This window comes from Ambystoma mexicanum, chromosome 2q (assembly GCF_040938575.1).
Source record: "Ambystoma mexicanum isolate Mex_15411 chromosome 2q, UKY_AmexF1_1, whole genome shotgun sequence".
Taxonomy (NCBI): Eukaryota; Metazoa; Chordata; class Amphibia; order Caudata; family Ambystomatidae; genus Ambystoma; species Ambystoma mexicanum.
Genome location: NC_090924.1, coordinates 436543208 through 436559121, shown reverse-complemented (window position 1 = coordinate 436559121; position 15914 = coordinate 436543208). Strand labels below are relative to the sequence as shown.

General features: G+C 45.0%; 1 protein-coding gene across 1 annotated transcript in view; it reads left to right on the top strand.

Moving 5' to 3' along the window:
• Nucleotides 1–15914, top strand: part of TIMM17B (translocase of inner mitochondrial membrane 17B) — a 478879-nt gene that overhangs the window by 406887 nt on the left and 56078 nt on the right. The gene's annotated exons all lie outside the window — the stretch shown is intronic.

The following is a 15914-nucleotide window of genomic DNA, read 5'->3' as shown; positions in this document are numbered from 1 at the left end:
ATTTGGTCCCTCAGATTACTTCATGAAACAGGCTTGCGATGGGTGAGTTTTTTTTGTATCGGGATAAACCTGAAATTCCGTTATGTTTTTTACCTCTGTCGTCCTTCTTCGTTCAGTCTTCTTTACAGCTGGCACCAGTCAATATTTGTATAACAGTCTGTGATAAATTGTCAATCTTTTTTACTTTGAAGTTAAAAGGCATTTAAATATCTGTAAGGGTGCAGAAGTAAGAGTCTTGACACAATGGTGGCATGGTGATTGGCAAAGCCTTTTATTTAGACAAAAATAAGAGGAAACCTAACCCTCCCTAACTCTATGAAGAGTTTCACTGCCTCGAATAAGAAGTTTAAGGAGTCAGTCAGAATGTCTAAGTAAATAGAGTCCACTGGTGTGTCAAAATACCTACTTCGAATGGATTGTGTCCTCCCACGTATTCCTCATCTTTGATATTAGATATCCAGCTTCAGCTGCTTCAGAAAAATTGTTTCGCCAGAGGGCGCTGTGCGATGATGCAGTCGACTCAATGTCCCTCGAGTGCCTCCGTCTCGAGGGTGATGTCATTGACGGTATATATAGCATGCACAGCGCCTGTTGGCTTCAGTTCCGTTTTTCCGAGTAAGCTTACACTTCGAGGACTACAGCACGCTTCTATTGTTTATTCGCAAAAATTTCTTCTTTGAAACCTACTATCCCGAAGAACGGGTTTAAGTGTTAGGACTGCGGTTCCAAGATGTCGATAACAGACCCACATTGAGTATGCTTGTGGTGTTCTGGTGTGGAATACAAGACCTCTGCCTGCTCGAAATGCCAGTCGATGACTGGAAAAGCTCTGAAGGAGCGAAAGGGGAAATTGGTGGTAGGTAGAAACCCCAAGAAATCCCAATCGACTACCCAGTCGAAGAAACCTCCTTCGAACGATGCGAGGGGTGACTGCTTGAAGGAAGAAGGTGAAAAGGTCCAGGTCGTGGAGTGGCTTCCACCACTCCTCCGAGGAAGTTGAAGAGGTACCAAAGGTCGCCTACTTCGTCCGACTCCTCTGCTGAGAGAGCTATAGCCAGTCTCTCAAAGGCCTCCACTCCTGCCGAATGGGAAGTATTTAGGTTAGAAATGCTAAAAATATTTGAGCAACAAATACCCATAACAAGCCATGCTCCTACCACACCTTCTAAAGCCGGGAAGGAACAGGCTCGAGTCAAATCCTGTGCGCCCTCAAACCCTGGACAAAGGCCAGGTCCTCATTGAGAGCCATCAAGGCCTCGACGCGATGAGAAATCGAAGGATCCTTCGAGCCATAAGTCGAAGAATAAGTCGAGATCATTGACACCATCAAGGCCATCGATGCCAGCTGTGACTTCGACGCTGGCGGCACCATCGACGCCAGCTGCACCAATGGCACCTTCGATGTCATCAAAGTCAAAATAGAAGTGAGTACAAATATCGACTCCTGGAGCGTCGAGTTCAAAATTTTTGAAGTCTTCGATGCCCATCCCAAATAAGACTTATACCCCTTTACCTAGAATGGATTATTTCAAATCACTAACCTCGATTTATGAGGAAAATTAGCCATCGGAAAACAATGCGCCATTTGGGCTACAATATGGTACACCAAATGTGCCTGATAGTTTTATAAGAGGAGTCCGGGCTAAAAGATCTTTATGACAACTTGCAAACAGCCAGTGGAGTGGACTCTTCGCCAGAGCTAGAATTTGGTAAACCTAAATCTGATGAACATGCAGATGCATCATATAGACAGTTCATGTCTATGGATGTAGATTACTTCGGATGGAGTAGACCTACCCACCCCTTCAAGCAGAATGCTCTTACAGTCATCCATGAGAAGGGTCTGCAAATGGATCTCATTTTACCTTTCCATATTGCACTTCAAAAAAGGGTGTCTGCCAATTGGAAGATGCAGAAGTCAAGTCCGGCAGTCAACAGAAACTTGATAAGAAAATACCGCCCATCTAGTAGTGACCCCAACTACTTGTCAAAACACGCCACCCCAGAAAGTCTGGTGATTCAGGTGAGCAACAGCAACCTCAAGACAGGGATCTTACCGAACCATCCCTCCAGAAGGGATGACAAGAGAGTAGATGCATGAGCAAGGAAAGTATTTTCTGCAGGGTGCATGGCTCTTAAGTCAGCCAACTGCACATGTGCCTTAGCTATGTTTTCATTCACTCTATGGGACTGTATTTCCATGGCGGCTGAGCATTTTCCCAAGGGGGTTGGGGGGGAAGAGACGGTTTCTTGGCTGTTAAAGACGGCAAAGTAGCCATGTGCAAGTCTTTTTTTAGTTGGGTCTGGATTCTGCTGACAGCGTCAGCAGAGCCATGGCAACAAGCACCATAATATGCAGATTTGCGTGGTTGAGGAAGTCTGGATTTGCGTCGGATGTGCAATCCAGACTCCGTAACATGCCTTTTGACAGGTCTCACCTTTTTGGCAGCAAGGCTGACGAAAGCCTTGAAGTTGCAGACCTCGAAGGCGGCAGCCAAATCTTTAGGTGCCGCTATTAGGCAGCCTCAGCCCTTTCACCCCAGTGGACAGCATTGGAGGGGTAGATCATTTCGCTACTACTCAGTTGGAAGAGCGACAGGAATGGCTTTTCAAAGAGGCCAAAGGAGATTCCCTTGGGATGGACGAGGGAGAGGTGCAAAGCCCACTCAAGCAGGGGCATCTTTGCCAACAGCAACTGCTTCAGCCGCCTCAAACCCTCTCTGAGGTCTTGAGTCACGAAACACCAGCGTGAGGCAGACTGTCTCAGCATCTGAAAGGATGGCGAGATATTACTTTGGATGCTTGTGCCTTGGAAACCATAGCCCAAAGTTAGTGCCTTTCTGTCATTCAGAGACCTCGGAACCATCCACCGGGGAGCCATTATTTGAGGGTTCCCGATCCGCTTCTTGTGCAGGAAATGTTGACCCTGTTAGAGAAAGGCGCTATAGAACCAATGCCTGTAGCGAAGAGGGACAGGATGGCACTCTCCATATTTCCTAATGCACAAGAAGGGCAGAGGACTGAGACCCATCTTGGACTTGAGATACTTGAACAAGTTCCTCTGGAAGGACAAGTTCAAGATCGTCACACTTTCTCAGATCCTTCAAGCCCTCCAACTCCAGGATTGGATGGTGTCATTGGACCTTCAGGATGCTTATTTTCATGTGCCAATCCATCTCAAGCACAGACAGTACACAAGGTTCACCGTTGGTGGTTCTCGTTATCCGTTTCAAGATCTGCCTTTCAGGCTGAGCTCCCACTGAGGGTTTTCACAAAGCTGATGGCGTTGGTGGCAGTGAGTCTCAGGAGAGTGGGGGATTCATGTGTACCCCTACCTGTACGATTGGCTGATCAGGGCGCATTCTCCTGAACAAGCACTGGATCATCCCAAAATCACCTTCCACTCTCTTCAGACTGGGCTTCTCCCTCAATTTCAAGAAGTCCCATATGATGCCATCTCAAAAGCTCCAATTCATCGGTCCGTACTTAATACATCCTTGGAAAAGAGCTTGCAACCTGAGGTGAGGGCTAAAGACATTCTGCAGATGGTCTCCAAGTTTGAGTGCCCAGCGTCTTCCAGCCTTTGACTTTTTGAGATTGCTTGGTCTCATGGCATCGTGCATTTTTCTGGTGCCAGGGGCTCACCTGAGGATGAGATTCCTTCAATGGGCTCTCAGAACTCAATGGTCTCAATTTTTGAGCAAAACGAAAAGGTAATGGCTGGAAGGTTTTGAATAAATCATAACCACGGGCACAGCTCTGGGCAACCCTCAAGACCATCGTTTTTCAGCCTGCCACGCCTTTACAGAAGGGGAAGAACCATATGCAAATCAGGCTTGGTCCTACCCCAAAAGGGGCAGTCCAGCCCAAACTGCTAGGTCACATCCCTTCTGCACGAGACCACAAGAATCCCCAGACATGTTTCAGCCTTGTTGGGCGTCATCAGTGAGGAGTAGCTTGCGTCTCTAGGCCCGGCAGACTCGGGACCCACGTCTGGGCATACCTGTCCTACTCGGGACCCTGCCTGATTTGCATATGGTCTTTCCCCTTTTGTAATGGCTTGGCAGGCTGAAAAACGATTGTCTGGAGGGTTGTCCAGAGCAATGCCAGAGGTTAAGATTTATTCTAAACCTTCCAACTAGCACCTCTTTTGTTTTGCCTCAATTCTTGAGCAACATGTCAGACCTACTTCAGGTTCCAAGCAGGGTTGCACAGGATCTCCTGTGGTGGGCCTGCGAGGACAACATTCTGAAGGGAGAACCTTTTTGGCAACCTTGGCCGGAGATAACAGTAGTGACGGACGCCTCACTCACGGGGTGGGCAGCCCACACCAGCAATCTGACAAATCAGCAGTCGCTGGTCTCCATCAGAGTCCATACTACACATCAATCATTTGGCGCTGAGGGCAATCAGACTTGCGCTGAAGGCTTTTCTGCCATCTGTACGAGGAAACGGAGGAAGTGTAGGGTCACTACCACTGTGCAAAGAGGCAATGCAGCTCTGGTACTGGGCAGTTCAAGAAGGAATATTCCTATTGGCAGTTCACCTAGCTGGAGAGAACACAGCGGTGTACTCTCTGAGCAGGCAGAGCACAGTCTCCTACGAGTGGGAACTAGCTCAGGAAGTCCTTCAAGAGATTGTCACCCTTTGGGGAACCCCTCAAATTGATCTGTTCGCGACCAGTGTCAACCGGAAGTGCGAACTGTACTGCTCCAGGGAATTTCCTCTAAGAGCTCTAGTGGTGGACTGGGAGTTTCCACTCGTGTACGTATTTTCTCCAGTCCCCGTAATTCCTCACGTGATCTGGAGGTTGAGAAAGTTCGGGAAATTCGTGATCCTAGTTTCCCCGGATTGTGCCTGGTGGCCGTGGTAACCAGACCTTCTGGACTTGTCCATCTGCCCTCCAATAGAGACCTTCTCTTACGAGAGGAGGGTTGGGTTCTCCATCCAGAGGTCAAGACTCTGCCTTCACGCATGATTTCTGAGATGCTGAGATACAAGGATTGGGACCTCCCGGATGACGTAATGGAGATATTGCTTTCGGCCAGCAGCGAAGTCCTTGTAATGTTGCAGTTGGAACAGATTATGCAGCTGGTGCAAGGACAAGAATATAGACCCTTTATTATGCAAAACACCAGAGGTGTTATCTTTTCTACTGTACCTAGCCAATCTGGGGCTCCAGGATGGAACAATTAAAGGCTTTTTGGCAGCGCTATACATCTTTAAGTTAGCTGAGTGTTGAAAATTCTATCCCAAAAAAGTTCAATAGATACATATGTATAAGTACAAAAGTGTTTCCTAAAGTGTTCAATTCTCATGTTCAGTAACGCGGGACACTCCGCGACTAAGTGAAATAAGGTTTCAGATACATTAGGAGTTTTGAAAAATCTACAAACATCCTCTTCCTTAGATATAAGGTTCCATTTGGTCAAAATATTCCTTGTATCCAGCAATTCATTCTGAATCTTAAAAAGGAAAGTCTAGCTTTAGCATTTGGGAACTTCAGCAAATAACTCTGTTGTTCTGATCTTTTTAACAATTATCCTATGGGTAAATGCATGTTTGGTCTTTTGGCACTGTTCATAAGTATTAATCCAGTCCCACATTATGATCTTCTGTTTCGCTCTGCATGGGTTAGATATCAGCATTTCCTTAGAGACCTCAGTTATTAATAAAAATTGCTCCACTTGCAAACGCCATTTGGCCATTACTTTGTGATCACTTTTTTCCATATAAACAGACAGGACATGCAAAAGAGAGTTGTCTTGATGAGTCATTAGACATTTACGATATAGACTACATACTTTCCACATATACATGCAGTAAAGAGAAGATAATCCCAGTTCATATCTCAACAGGCATATCTGCAAAGATTTGGGAACATTCAAGATCTTTTTCCAAAATTTGCCTTCCATTTTTGACCATGCCAGTTCATTTCTCCACGATCTAGTTTCAGCACCGTAAAGAATTGTCGGTACTACTTTCTGACAATAGAACAAGATGATGGGTTTCATGGAGAAAGAACAGTATTTGTATTTAATAATGGAAGCCTGGGAGATTGACATATTAACTTTATTTTTCAGTTCCTCCCAGTAGGGGAAATCAGCCTTGTATGTATTAACATTTAACCCTAAATATTTATACTGCGTCACATTTTCTAATGGCGCCGCCATTAATGACCACGAGAACCGCGCTGCACTAGAGGTTCTATTGGGTACATTTTTCAAAGTTTTTGTTTTTGACACATTTATGACCAGATCATTTCGTTTAACATATTCTCCCAATTGTTCGAGTAGCTTCTATAATCCACAGGATGTTTTGGAGAGTAAAACCAGGTCATCTGCATAAAACATCCAAGGGACAGCACATTTCCCTAGCCGCGGAGCATCTGACAAAACCTTTCTAAAATCCTGCACCACATCTGCTATAAAGAAATGAAACAAGGTCGAAGCTAAAAGACATCCCTGTTTTAATCCCTTGTGCGTGCTGATTGCTCTCGACAGAGAGCCATCCATATTCAAACGAATTTGTACTGAGGTTTGTGAATGAAATTGGATTATCCAATGAATTAAGTATTCTGGGCATGCATTATTAGCTAGCTTGTTAAATAACAATTTTCTTGAGACAGAGTCGAAAGCAGTTTCAAAATCAATGAAGGCCATAAAGACCGCTTGATTAAGTTGAAGTTCGTGCTGTTTAATTGCATCTAACACTTTTAGGTTTACAGAAGTGCCAAGGCCAGCTATAAACCCCGTCTGGAACGGATCTCTTATTCTCTCCTGCTGTGACCATTTGTTAGAGTCCCTTAATATCAAGCGGGCAACAATTTTCCCAGGTTCATCAAGGAGAGCAATTGGTCTATAATTCTTGGGGTTGAGCCTGTCTCCTTTTTTATAAATGGGTACAATAATGGATTTTTGCCAGGAGGCAGGAATTCTTCTGCTAGTAATTACTTGATCAAAAATCGCACCCAAAATAGCAGCCCACGCCTCTGTATTTCCCTTTAGCATAATATTGGAAAGACCATCAGGCCCAGGGGCCCTAGATGTGCTCAGTTTTTTAATATACATTTCGATATCTATGTTGTCATACTCGAGGTCGTATTTCCCAATATAATCCATCTGATACATCCGGGCAGGGATATGCGTTTCAGCATACAGAGAGGTGTAATATTGAACCCAAACCTCTTCAGGGACAGGGTTAATTTGTCTGATGGATTGTGTATCCCCATAGGAGGTTTTAATCAGGCCCCATATTAATGCAGAGTTCTTAGATGCTATGGAATGCAACATAGTATGTGCATCCTGCAAAATCATCTTTGCTTTCCGCTGTTTGATCCAGTTCCTATATCTGTTTTTACATTTGGATATCATAAGAACCTTATTAGTGGCATTTTGCTGAGTAATATATCGTATCTCTCTTCTAAGGGCTGTTTTCCTGGACCTTATTTCCTCATCATATGCATGCGTATGGGATTTCTGAGCATTGACATTACATCGAGCAGATTTTTTGAAATTCTGGAGTATGCTCACATAATCCCCTTGTATATACTGCAAGTCAGGGTTTATGATATCTTTCGGATATGAAACCGCCTGCAGTAATTTGCTAAGATTCGACACAGTCCACTTAAAGCGGTTGCCATTGGTAGAGACTCCTAGATTTGGCATATATTTCCAACCAGATTCTAGAATATTCTTAACTGGTAAGCACCAGGACAGATGGAGCAAATTATGATCACTTTTAGTTTGGTACAGCACTTCAAAAGAGGTAACCATGGAAAAGAGTTCACAGTTGGTATATATACAATCAATAGTTGATGTAGCATTACCTTGTTGCCATGTGGCTTTTGGCGGTACATCGCCCTCAACAGAGCCATTTATCATGTTAAGACCTCTTTCTGTCATCAATGATTTCCATTTTTCTTTAGTTTCTCGTAATTTTCCCCCCTTCAAGCACACACAATCCATATTCAAGTCACCTGCAATAATTATGAATTTCACCAGAGGATCTCTGTCAATCATATTCAGGCAGTTATTCAAGTCCCTAAAAAAACGGTTGTCAGAGATCTCTAAATGGTTCCAATACAAGTTAATACAGGCAATAATATGATCCTTGTTGGATATTCAGACCATCTGGGTGTAGCTGTTAGGGGCGGCCCATGCTTCGATCTTCCAGCCATGATCTAATTTTACGGCTGTAAGAAGGCCCGCCTTGGGACGACCTCTCGGAAGTTTAATTGCTGGTTCCAAGATCACCTGATGGTTCTCCCAAGCCGGGGAAGAAGTTAACCAAACCTCCTGAAGCATGACAATGTCATACATACCAAAAATAGATGCTGAAGATGAACTGAGGTGTGCATGACCTCTTGTATTCCAAGAGGCCAATTGGACATTCATACTAGTCCCATTACAAGGCAGCTAGCATTCATTTAGCCTTTTGTTCAAAGCAGCAGTCATTACCATTCGTGATTGATTTCCACCTGTTGTGAAACATTTTATCATTAAAGGGTCAGCTGATTTGTCACTACGTCGTATGGTTCCATTTATACCGTTAGTAGAACTTGAAGGGAATATATTGGCTACATTTGCGGGGAAAGTATTCATCACTGCCGACGTAGCCGAAGGATTGTGCAATAAAAACCCTAGATGCAAAATATCCCTTGCCTGCCAGATCGTTTGTTTGACTATGTCTGAGGTCATCCATATTTTCACAATTGCTCTATCTTGGTCATCTATGAATTCTATCTGAGCCATATCCTCAGATTTAATTCCTTGTAAAGTTGGGATAGTGCTCAGGATGTTAAGCACAGATGACCGATTTAAATCATACAGGCCATACTCCCCACCTCTGCATTGTAAGATTAAGCTTACATGAGTATGATCATTGCATTTATCATGTCTGTTCCTCGGCATCATTTTTGTGGTCTTTTGGTTCTGTGCAGGCATCGTGTTCACATATGGTGTTTTTATGCTCTGGAGAGAAGTTGAACCCTGCTCTAACGGATTCTGCCTACCTGTCTGATTAAGACCAGCTTCAAAAGATCTATTTATTGGGGCCCTTGAAAGGTCAGAGGGACGGGAGAAGAATATTCCCATCGACTTCATGATCTCTTCACGTCTCTCATCTAAGGTTAGAAAAGAGTATTTTTGTAACTGGTTATCAGGAAAGCTCATCTGCTCCTTCATCACAGGTTGCTGCCCCATAGTGATAGAATTTGAAGAATCCTCTCTCGAATCCTGTTTGGTAATTTCGGACACTAGATTATCAAGGGGCTCATGTATCGGAACAGTGTTATTAGAATTACAAAAGCTTGCTGCTGATAGCTTAATGGGAGGTTGGGTAGCTTAGTTCCTCTTAATGGCAGTATACTTCCGAACAATAGCTGCACTTTTCTCTTGACAACTTTTATCAGGTAAAGAAATGTGCTTAATAAACTGTTGAGAATTATTATTCTTTTGCGTCTTTGTGATCTTTTGATTCTTTGTTTTTTTTAGATCAGATTGGGGATTATTTATGTTTTTTCCCTTTTTTGGTAGCACTGAATATATTATAGGTCTCTGTGTCTATAGCGGGACAGAAAGCAGGTTTATCAATTTGAACACCTGTCATCTTCCCTGCTAATTTTATTTCCTCATCTTTCCCCACTCTGAGGTCAATTGTCTCAATTACACTCATGTCCTGACCCACACAGTTAGAGCTTGCTTTCTTAATTCTCTTTTCACTCAGGTTGCTCACACTAACTTCTTGGAGCAAAGGCACTGGTTCGGTCATTCTTGATACTTCTTCCGCCACACTTATTGGCGCGCTAGCAGATCTAAAAATAGTGTTTGTATTTTCATTTATAGGACAGGCAACAGGCAAGCTGACCGCATTTTTACTTCCTAGCAGCTCTTTTAATAGAAAATTTTGATCTAACAGTCTTGCATCTAAGGTTTCATATAGCTTAGCCAAAGTGAACAAAGCCGTATTCATCGCTTGTAATGCAATTTCGGTGGGTGAGGAGGGAGGGGATTTTTGTAGGTTTTGGGAATCTGCCTTAGAAGAGATAGCACGCCGAGGGGAGTGTTGCGTAAAGGAAATTGATAAAATAGAGGATTCTTGAGAACATTCTGGAAACATCACAGGGGATTGAGACAACTGATCAACATCATCTTCAGCACACGGTTGAACTATGGCGTCGACAGATGAAGAATCAACTGTCGCTATAGGCGCTTCATCAGACTCTACAATTACTTCTGGCGGAAAGCTTTCAGGGGATTTGACATCCGTAGGAGGGTTGTGAATAGAGTGTACAAGAATATCAGCAGTGGATTTTTTATTGGCTGACAACGCAAAAACCCCCAGCAGATTTTCTTCTGAAAAGGCAGCTAAAAGGGAGTCGGAGGGAGTACAAAGATCTATAGCTCCAACATTTGCATTAATTTTTTCGTCACTTGTAAGACCTTCAGGTACACCCTTGTTACTATTTTCACAATCTGATCCCTTTTCATTAATTCTTTCGTCACTTGCTAAAGCTTCAGATACACCCTTGTTACTATTTTCGCAATCAGTACCTTCTACACATATGGCCGGGGTAGAAGTAGGTATACACAAATCTACCACAGCAACATTTTCGCTTAGCTTTTCACTGCAGGCAGGGACTCCGAATGCACTTTTATGATTATTTTTGCAGTTCTTATCTTGCTCGCATACGTTAGAATTGGCTTGGCCAGCAGAGCTATCCGCACAAAACTTCCTGATGTCGCTAGTGTGGGATAAAGAGCGACCCCGCACAATTATGCTCCGCACAAAACTTCCTGATGTCGCTAGTGTGGGATAAAGAGCGACCCCGCACAATTATGCGGGGGTAAGAGCCATTCACAATACGCTTTGGGGTAGTTTGAAAATCATAAGGTTTGTCCACAAGGGACTCAATGTTAGGCATGTTAGACTTTAGCGTGTACACTTTAGCCATTGACTTTGTCTAAGTGAGGGTCGAACAGTTAATACTTCAAACAAACACCACAGTATAAGCCCCGCATACATGGCTCTGTTCAAAGGTGACTTGCTGATTCTATAAGCAAAATCAAAGCCAGGGGCAAAAAAGGGACGAGTTCCTAAAATACAACAGGACAGGCTAGGACGCTTACCGCGCACCGCCCACAGACAACAGCTAACGGTACTTCCTCGTACTTCACGAGTGCGCGCGCGGGTGCGCAGGGCACTCGGTATTTGTAGGCACAAGGGGGTGGATTTAAAGGAGGGTCTTGAGAGTTTAGGCAAATCCCACGGGAGTTTGAAGTCCAGGTCAGGCAACTTCCGTGTTGCAGCAAAAGACTTCCTCCCGTCGAAATTGCTTCGGATTTTCAAACTGTATAAACTTGCCACGAAGCACACAGCAGACAGGGAATGATGTGCAAACAGCTAACAGTACTTCCTCGTACTTCACGAGTGCGCCTTTAAGTGCTCGTCTGAGGAATCTTCATATTTTACGATCCCACTGGTAACACAATTTCAGAAGGGACTCACCAGTGTGCCCCCCTCACCCCCATCTCCTTTCCAGGTTCCAGTTTGGGACCTTAATCTGATGTTAAAATGACTTATAGGTGCACAATTTGAGCCTCTACATTAATGTCCATTAAGTTTTCTAACATTTAAAACCATTTTGTTGGTAGCACTAACTTCAGCCCGTGGAGTGAGTGAATTGCAGGCATTATCATGTAAACCACCCTTTAGAATTTTCCACAAGGAAAGGGTCGTTTTGAGGGTTAAGCTTCCACTTTCTACCCTTCACCTCATCCTGGCAAGGAGGAAGAGAGGTTACACAGATTAGATCCATGTAGAGCGCTAAGCTTCTACATCTCCAAATTGTCCAAACTTTGTATAGATGATGAGCTAGGCTATACACTTCACAAACTGTGTCAGGCTGTGACAAAGCAGACCTTTTCCAGATGGATCATTCTGGCAATTTCAGAATGCTACAGGCTGGTGGGCAAAGATCCTCCAGAAGGCTTGAGGGCCTTTCCACCAGGGGCATGACTACCTCTTTGGGGCTGCAAAGAGGTGTTCCTATCAAAACCATTTGTGAGACAGCTGCGTGGTCTACTATACACACGTTCATGAAGCATCACTGCCTTGATTCTTCCCTCAGTCGGAATGGAAGCTTTGGAAAAGCTGTCCTCCATTCGGTTCATGGAAACCATTCAGAAAATGCTTACTCCCTGCACCAAAACAAACCCTAGATGAGGAATACATACGAGGACACAATGCATTCGAAGAAAAAGTTATTTACCCCTGGTAACGTTCTTTTGACTGAATGTTCCTCCCATGTATTCCTCATCGCCATCCCAGCCTACACCACAGTAGAATTTCTCATGCTATTACAGCTTTTGCTCCTTCAAAGCTTAGTACAGTCAAACCTGTGTTTATGCGGGTAGTTCTTCTAAAAGAAAAAAACAGAACTGAAGCCAATGGGGGCTGCGCATGCTTTATATACCTTAATTGACATCACCCTCGTGACGGAGGCCCTCGAGGGACATCGAGTTCACTGCATCGACTCACAGAAAAATTATTTCCAAAGCAGCTGAAGCTTGCTATCGAATATCAAAGATGGGGAATACGTGGGAGGAACATCCAGTCGAAAGAACGTTGCCAGGGGTAAGTAACTTGTTCTTCTATTCCTCACACTTCTAACTAATAAGAAAGGTATAGTGGGTCTTATTGGCCCAGAAGAATGACTCCTTTCCTTCTGGACAATGAGCCACAGGTCCAATCGTAGGGGCAATTTGGCCTGTGAGAATGACTCCCTTCTCCAGTTGTCAGTTTCTTTCTGAGGAAACAAACAAAATTCCAGCTTGTAGTGTCTTAAGGGTTCAGTTCCAATGCAAAAGAAAAAGTTCCACAAGAAAAAGTTCCAGATTAAACATTATTCCTTCTTGAACATTGTTGTACTTCACTATTAGGTACCTGAAGAATGCCTCCCTTCTTCAGGTATATGGTTCTCCATTTCCTCAGAAACCCTCGGGAATGACTCCCCTCCGCTGGCCTACTTTTGACTGATTTCACGATACCAAATCTTCTGGGAAGACACTAGGAGGTATTGTCTCCTTCTCCTAAGGTCTCCTTGCTTTCCAGTTCACAAGGGCTAGGTGGATTGACTCCCTTCCCCCAAGCTCTTCTCATACTTTCACATTTCAAACACAATCTTCTGGGAGAAATACGTCCCTTTCCCTGGCTTGCTTTGCACTTCAAAAGTTCTTAATTCACATGAGTTCCCAATGTTATGGATGCGGGTCCCAGGCTTGTGTGTTCCTCCTGACTGGGTTCGGCAGTCCTGGTTCACTATTCTGCCAGGTACTGTGACTATGAAGATGACTGGGGATGATATTCATAAGAGGATGCAGGTCCCATATCGGTGGGATTTTCTCCCCTTGGTATTGCAGTTCCTTTTCGCTGAGGGCCTTAGCTTTTACCCTCAGTGGCTTATCTTAGACCTCAATATAATAGCCACAGCACCTGCCAGTGGCTTCTGGTACCCCTTGCCACCGTCCTGGTAGCCCTTATACTGTCTCAGCCCAGTCGGTCTCTAGATTCTCTGCCCTCTGTGTCAGACTTCTTCAGTCTTCAGCAAGCTGCGGCACTCAAGGCTGTCAGCGGGTGCACCTTCCTACAACCACACGGCCCTTCTGCTTGGCTGGCCAGAATGTCTGCTGCTCTTCTGGTCCTTCACTTTGAACCAAGTAGAGCCTCTTCGCCTACCTGGTAAGCTCTCCTGCGACTGCTCTGGTCCTTTGCTGAGCATTCCCCCACGCTTGCGGTTCTGCCAGAGAGGGTCTCTCGGTCTCTCTCTCGGTCTCTCTCTCGGTCTCTCTCTCTCGGTCTCTCTCTCTCGGTCTCTCTCTCTCGGTCTCTCTCTCTCGGTCTCTCTCTCTCTCGGTCTCTCTCTCTCGGTCTCTCTCTCTCTCTCTCGGTCTCTCTCTCTCTCTCTGTCTCTCTCGGTCTCTCTGTCTCTCTCGGTCTCTCTCTCTCTCGGTCTCTCTCTCTCTCGGTCGGTCTCTCTCTCGGTCTCTCTCTCGGTCTCTCTCTCGGTCTCTCTCTCGGTCTCTCTCTCGGTCTCTCGGTCTCTGTCTCTCTCTCGGTCTCTCTCTCTCTCGGTCTCTCTCTCTCTCTCGGTCTCTCTCTCTCTCGGTCTCTCTCTCGGTCTCTCTCTCTCGGTTTCTCTCTCTCGGTCTCTCTCGGTCTCTGTCTCTCTCTCGGTCTCTCTCTCTCGGTCTCTCTCTCTCGGTCTCTCTCGGTCTCTCTCTCTCGGTCTCTCTCTCTCGGTCTCTCTTTCTCGGTCTCTCTTTCTCGGTCTCTGTCTCTCTCTCGGTCTCTGTCTCTCTCTCGGTCTCTGTCTCTCTCTCGGTCTCTCTCTCTCGGTCTCTCTCTCTCGGTCTCTCTCTCTCGGTCTCTCTCTCTCGGTCTCTCTCTCTCGGTCTCTCTCTCTCGGTCTCTCTTTCTCGGTCTCTGTCTCTCTCTCTGTCTCTGTCTCTGTCTCTGTCTCTGTCTCTGTCTCTGTCTCTGTCTCTGTCTCTCTCTCTCTCTCTGTCTCTGTCTCTGTCTCTCTCTCTCTCGCTGTCTCTCTCTCTGTCTCTCTCTCTGTCTCTCCCTCTGTCTCTTTCTCTGTCTCTCTCCCTCTCTCTGTCTCTCTCTTTCTTTCTCTTTTTCTTTCTCTTTCTTTCTCTCTCTTTCTCTCCTCTCCTTCTCTCCCTTTTTCTCTCTTTTTCTCTTCCTCTTTCTCTTCCTCTTTCTCTTCCTCTCTCTCTTTCTCTTCCTCTCTCTCTCTTTCTCTCTTTCTCTTCCTCTCTCTCTCTTTCTCTTCCTCTCTCTCTCTCTCTCTTTTTTTTTTCCTGGTTTCCAGCTTCTGCTTTTAATGAGTTTTGTCCAATTAGCTTGTGGGAACTACTAGACTGTTAATTCAGGTTCTAATGAGTACTCTCCTTCTGCAATGTTTGTGTCCCAGTACTCATCTTTAGGTCTTCCAGTGAGTCAATTGGTCTTTCCCTCTTCTCTGTACTTAGATGCATGCTCCTTGATGAACCCACACTCTTCCTCGTCCCAGTATTTCCTATACTGGTGGCATGACAAAAACATAGAGGAACACTAGGGAAAGTGTTGGTGGATGGGGATAGGACGGTGTCTTAGATTTAGGTGGACTATGGGGATGTTCTTCCCAGGTCGTCACTAATCCCATAAAGGGCTTTCCTCACCATGAGATTCACCTGCTGAGTACCACCTACAGGGCTATTATCGGGTAGCTGCCTCACCTCCCTGGCCATATGGCAAGGGGCTAGCCCTAGGCGAGAAACATCAGGGGATTCGTGTCACATCCCTTTGAGAAAAACTTTCCATTCCATCATGTACAATCCAATCATGTTTGAGCTTTCCCTAAATAATCTCCCCATTTGTCTTCTTAAGATGATCTGATATTTGCATGTTTGATGCCAGACTTCTGGGGGCTTTCTATAGAGCCTAAGATGTTAAAGAAGACTGGGATTGTGAGATTAAGTGGGTAAGCTTTTAGTTGTCATCTTTTTTCTTAAAATGTGCAAATTACAGCTTCCAACAGTTAAGGGGCCACCATTCTTTGCTATAAATCTTGATTGCAACTCATGTTCTACCCACTTACGGCATTATCTATTTGTTAATAAACTGCCCTATGTGACACTTCTGTGGACCATAGGCTGTGCCCCCCTAAAGGTCTCTGTACAGAAGGCCGCCAACATAAAGCAGCCTCCCGTACGTAGGCCTGTAGGAGTTTGTGGCCTAGATGGGAGGCAGAAGAGTGAGTGGGAGCGCAGCAGGTAAGTGTTTTCGGGGCCGTGCAGCAGAAGGTGTTGGGATTTTGTGGGGGCAAGGGAATTTACCCATGAAATGGAACCGGGAAATGGCTGGTA